We start from the raw sequence: 5,980 nt of genomic DNA, 5'->3' as shown, positions 1-5,980 counted from the left end.
AACTAAAACTTTCTAGCGGAAAAGGCCACTGCCCCAAAATGAGAAGGCTTAATTGTTGGGCTTGGTCCATCTACCTAGCCAAAATTAATATGAGAAAAAAAAACAAATAGGCTGAATTGTTGGGCTCGGCCCATGTAAAACATCGAATTGGATCGGGCTGATTCTTATCCATGTCAGCTTGCCACGCTGGATCCCTATGTGGCTTGGGGAGCTTGCTAGTGACCAAAAATTTGGTCATGGAACCAACAACCTTTTACAGAAGGTCGTTAGTTTCAGTTTACGACCGCCAGCTTTTGAATTTCTGTTTTTGGTCAAAAAAAGGTCACAAATGAAAAACAATGACCTTTCAGCGGCCAATAGTGAGGGTCACAAGTTGACATATTTCTTGTAGTGCAAAACTGGCAAGACATTGCGCCACATCACTCCTTAGCCTTGGTATGATATCTGGATCGATCACCTTCTGAGAGAGTGCATTGAGGAATGCACATAGCTTCACAATGGCTAATCGGACGTTTTCCGTAGAAGGCCCCTCAATGCAACCGGAAGCAATTGCGTCATAATCACGTGGCAGTCATGAGATTTTAGGTTCTGGAACTTTTTCTCTGAAATATTTATTATTCCCTTTATATTCGACGAGAAGCCAATCGGGACCTTCATACTGAGTAGGCATTCAAAACAGTTTTCCTTCTCTTCTTTGGTAAGAGTGTAGTTGGCAGGACCTTCATACTGCTTTGGAGGCATGCCGTCTTTTTCGTGCAAACGTTGCAGGTCCTCCCATGCCTCAGGGGTATCTTTTGTCTTCCCGTACACGCCCAGAAAGCCTAACAGGTTCATGCAAAGGTTCTTCGTCATGTGCATCACGTCGATTGAAGAGCGTACCTCTAGTTCTTTCAAGTAGGGTAGGTCCCAAAATATAGATTTCTTCTTCCACATGGGTGCGCGTCCCTCAGCGTCATTCGGAACAGCTAGTCCGCCGGGACTCTTTCCAAATATTGCGTGTAAATCAGAGACCATATCAAGTACGTGATCACCGGTATGCATGGCGGGCTTCTTCTGATGATCTGCCTCGCCTTTGAAATGCTTGCCTTTCTTTCAACATTGATGGTTCGTCGGGAGAAATTGACGATGGCCCAGATACAAATTCTTCCTGCATCTGTCCAGGTATATACTTTCGGTATCAGCTAAACAGTGCGTGCATGCGTGATATCCCTTGTTTGTCTGTCCTAAAAGGTTACTGAGAACGGGCCAATCATTGATGGTTACAAACAGCAAGGCATGCAGGTTAAATTCCACCTGTTTGTGCTCATCCCACGCACGTACACCGTTTCCATTTCACAGCTGTAAAAGTTCTTCAACTAATGGCCTTAGGTACACATCAATGTCGTTGCCGGGTTGCTTAGGGCCTTGGATGAGAATTGGCATCATAATGAACTTCCGCTTCATGCACATCCAAGGAGGAAGGTTATACATACATAGAGTTACGGGCCAGGTGCTGTGATTGCTGCTCTGCTCCCCGAAAGAATTAATGCCATCCGCGCTTAAACCAAACCATACGTTCCTTGGGTCACCTGCAAACTGAGCCCAGTACTTTCTCTCGATTTTTCTCCACTGCGACCCGTCAGCGGGTGCTCTCAACTTCCCGTCTTTCTTACGGTCCTCACTGTGCCATCACATCAACTTGGCATGCTCTTTGTTTCTGAACAGTCGTTTCAACCATGGTATTATAGGAGCATACCATATCACCTTCGCAGGAACCCTCTTTCCGCGGGGCTCGCCCTCAACATCACCAGGGTCATCTCGTCTGATCTTATACCGCAATGCACCGCATACCGGGCATGCGTTCAAATCCTTGTACGCACCGCGGTAGAGGATGCAGTCATTAGGGCATGCATGTATCTTCTCCACCTCCAATCATAGAGGGCATACGACCTTCTTTGCTGCGTACGTACTGTCGGGCAATTCGTTATCCTTTGGAAGCTTCTTTTTCAATATTTTCAGTAACTTCTCAAATCCTTTGTCAGGCACAGCATTCTCTTCCTTCCACTGCAGCAATTCAGTACGGTACCGAGCTTTGTGTTTCCATCTTCGCAATTGGGGTACAACCCTTTTTTTCGATCCTCTAGCATGCAATCGAACTTCAGCTTCTCCTTTTCACTTTCGCACTTTTCCCTTGCATCAACAATGACCCAGCGGAGATCATCATCGGGCACATCGTCTGGTTCCTCTTGATCTTCAGCTTCCCCCTTTGCAGCATCACTGTATTCAGGGGGCACATAGTTGTCATCGTCCTCTTCTTCTTCGTTGTCTTCCATTATAACCCCTGTTTCTCCGTGCTTCATCCAAACATTATAGTGTGACATGAAACCCTTATAAAGCAGGTGGGTGTGAATGATTTTCTTGTCAGAGTAAGACCTCGTATTCCCACAATCAGGGCATGGACAACACATAAAACCATTCTGCATGTTTGCCTCAGCCACTTCGAGAAATTTACGCACGCCCTTAATGTACTCAGAGGTGTGTCTATCACCGTACATCCATTGCCGGTTCATCTGCGTGCATTATATATAATTATGTGTGTCAAAAGTAAGAAAATTAGACAAGTATCTATCTGAAGTAAGATTTTTTTCTTTCAGAAAGAAGATAAGAACAAGAGGCTCACCACGGTGGTGCCGGCGACAAGATCAGCACGGGCGATTGACGGCGGTGAAGACGAGGACGGGGCTTGACGGACCGCTAAACCTAGACAAATCTCAAAAAAACTGGAGCTCCGAGGTCGAGCTTCGAGAGGAGAAAGCTTAACTAATGTGGCTCGGGCATTTCATCGAACACCTCACGTGCATAAGAGGTGAGCTAGAGCACCCAAATGCCCTTCCTCGCCGCCAGCAAAAAACAAAGCACTGTGGAGTGCTCTGCTCGCCGGCAGTGGGGTATATATAGGAAACTCATTGGTCCCGGTTCGTGGCTAGAACTGGGACTAAAGCCCAGCCTTCTGTCCCGGTTCGAGGCAAGAACCGGGACCTATGATTGTGGGCCAGGAGCGAGGCCCATTGGTCCCGGTTCGTGCCAAGAACCGGGGCAAATGGGCCAAGACGAACCGGGACCACTGCCCACAAGGCCCCGGCCGGCCCCCTGGGCTCACGAACCGGGTCGAATGCATCAATTGGTTCCGGTTCGTGGCAGAACCGGGACTAATGGGCTGGCCAGGCCCGAACGAAAACCCTTTTTTTTACTAGTGGAAGTGGATTCTGGAGGAATTTGACCTACAAAAAATTTAATCCCTCACAATTCCCTTTGATTCCTCTCAAACCCAATACAACCGAACAAGGCCTTAAGATTTTGATCTACAATACTTTTCGTTATATGGCTCGTGTATTCTCTTTCTTTAAGAGAAGGCTCATGTATTCTTACACATATGGTTTCCGGTCATACATGTAGTGACATAGTATAACGCGCACGCAGGCAAGTCGAGGGAGACGCCGGCGTTCTGGCCCAACAACCTGGAAAACATCATGCGAGGCGCCCTGCCGATGGACCCGCGCGCCAGGATCCACCCAGATGCCACAGCCCTCGTGGACCGGTGTGTCAAGGAGTTCATCAACATGGTCACCGTCCAGGCCGAAGAGGAGCGCGGAATGGACGGCAAGAAGAAAATGACTGGCCTCCACGTGATCAAAGCTTTCGACATCCTCGGCTACAGCAACTACGTCGGGCCCCTCACTGAGCATCTCCGCCGGTACCGCGAGGTTACGGGCTACGTGGGAGTGAGACGCAGCAACAAGCGAGCCACCGCGCAGCGGCAGGCTGCGACGGGGCAGATGGCGCCACAGCCATCCGACACCGCGTTGGGTCCACCACCGGCCGGCATCACGGTGCAAGGTGAGTTGCCGGCGGCCGCTGTGACGACGGGTGGCGGAGGAGATGGCACCACAGCCGTCCGTCTTTATATTGGGTGTATCGCGGCCGGACGATGTCACGGTGCAAGATCAGGCGTCGGCGGCCACTGTGACGGCGGCCACGGGGAGATTGAACCAGCAGCACCACGGCTGTTCGGCTTTGCATTGTGTCAGCGGTGCGTTATCCGGAGTTGCGCTGGCAAGCAGCTCTAGGATGCCACCTGCGTGTGATGACGAATGAATTAGCGTACCCCTGCTCTTCCTGCTGGCTATCGATGGGATGGGAATATCAGTGAGAGGTTGATGTACTGTACTATTGGTGTTTGGTTGTGGTTTTTAATTCCTGGTCACCATATGATTTTGTTTTCTTGCGCTCGTTAATGTTGCTCACCATGATGTAGTTTTGTTGTTCCACGAATATAAGGACGGTCGTTCGTTCACACATCAGTCTTATCTTACAACACAGATGGTTGTGCAAGACGATGGGGAAGAAGAAGCGATGAGGTGAGGTGGAAGACGGACGATAAGTCGGGGGAGCTCACCGGCGTCTCTAGAACCTTATTTAAATAGTGTGGAGAAAGTAGAAGAAAGTGTAGCGGTGCCAATGTGCATACATATGAGGCGAACAACCGGAGTGGTGAAATATTATAACCCTTACTTCTACTCCCTCCCTTGGAAAAACATAAGAACATCTTCAATAGAAGATATAGATGCGAAAATACCTAACTTTTGCATGTCCGAGGGCCAAAAACACCTCTCCAACAGATGATGTAGATGCAAAGAAAAAATACATCTCCGCCTCCCGGAGATGTAAACTACAACACCTCGAAGTGCAAATTTGAATCTCCACCTACAGAAGATATAAAAACGCGACGGCCCGCCAACCGCCCAACTGCCAGTTCCTTTCCCTTCCGTGAGACCAGCCTCCACCTGCCCAAATCCGCACCAAATCGACGCCCCCCCCCCCCCCCCCGCGCGACGGCCACCCGGCCAGCGGCGACTCTGCCCACCCCCCGTCCCTCTCCGCCTGCCTCGCCGGCCCGCCGTCTAGAGCCACCGATTTACTTTCGGCCGCCGCCGAGTCCAAGCTTCTTCGGTGGCTATGGCTGGCTTAAACGCCTTCCCTGGCGAGGTCTACGATGGGGTAGGCTTCATCCAAGCCTTGACCCCCCGCCGGAGTTATTGGAGGCGCGCCACTCCGCCCGCCGACAGCCGCGAGGCTCGTCCATTCTTCCGGCCGTGCGAAGCCGCCCGCCTGCCGCGCGGAGCTCCCGCCGACGTGTGACCATCTGTTCTGCCATGCAGCCGTCGTCGCCCGCACCCACCACCGCCGACGGCTTCCCAACCCTTAGCCGGTCGATTTCGTCCACCCCACAAGCAAGGTGTTTGACGAAATTCCCGAAGGTAAAAAATGTTGAAACTTGACATTTTCTTGTTAGGGGTGGAAAGTAGTTTGTTGGTGATTTTCCGCATTGTAGATGAACTCATGTGACTTGTATTTCGTGGATGATTCCTCGTCAGATGAGGAATTTGATTTAAACGAAGAAGAGGAGAATGCAATGCTAGTGGCAATGCACAAGGGGAAGAAAGCCAAAGCACGGTGGTTCCGTGTATGGTCGTGCGTTCATTCAGAGAGAATGGGTTGATGCACACAAGAGGTTGATGCGCCAACTACTTCGGTTCACCACCCATTTTTCCGGAGAGGAACTTTTGACACGGGTTGAGAATGTCCAAAGACTTGTTCATCCACATTTGCAATTCCGCGAAGCAGTATGATCGATCCTTCGAGCAGAGGAGGAATTGTGCAGGGTTGCTTGGACATAGCACCGAACAGAAGGTCACCGCCGCGTTGTGCATGATGGCCTACAGTGTTCCTGCAGACTACATTGATGACAACTTGGCGATGGCAGAGAGCACTTCTATCTTCTATGTCAAACAATCTGCAAAGGCTATTGTAGAAGTGTTTGGTGCAGAGTATTTGAGATCTCCCAATGCTCAGGACACTCAGAGGTTGTTGGAGATGAACAAAGCTCATGGGTTTCCAGTTATATGGTAGGGTCCGTCGATTGCATGCATTGAAAGTGGAA

The 5,980-nt window shown here is 50.2% G+C and overlaps 1 pseudogene; it reads left to right on the top strand.

The window, feature by feature from the left end:
* Nucleotides 1-3,485: 3,485 nt before the first annotated feature.
* Nucleotides 3,486-4,134, top strand: LOC147958979 (uncharacterized; annotated as a pseudogene).
* The last annotated feature ends 1,846 nt before the right edge of the window (nt 4,135-5,980 follow it).

Source organism: Triticum urartu, chromosome 7A, assembly GCF_056163025.1.
Source record: "Triticum urartu cultivar PI428250 chromosome 7A, HENAU_Tu73, whole genome shotgun sequence".
NCBI lineage: Eukaryota > Viridiplantae > Streptophyta > Magnoliopsida > Poales > Poaceae > Triticum > Triticum urartu.
This window is presented reverse-complemented; position numbering and strand designations above follow the sequence as displayed.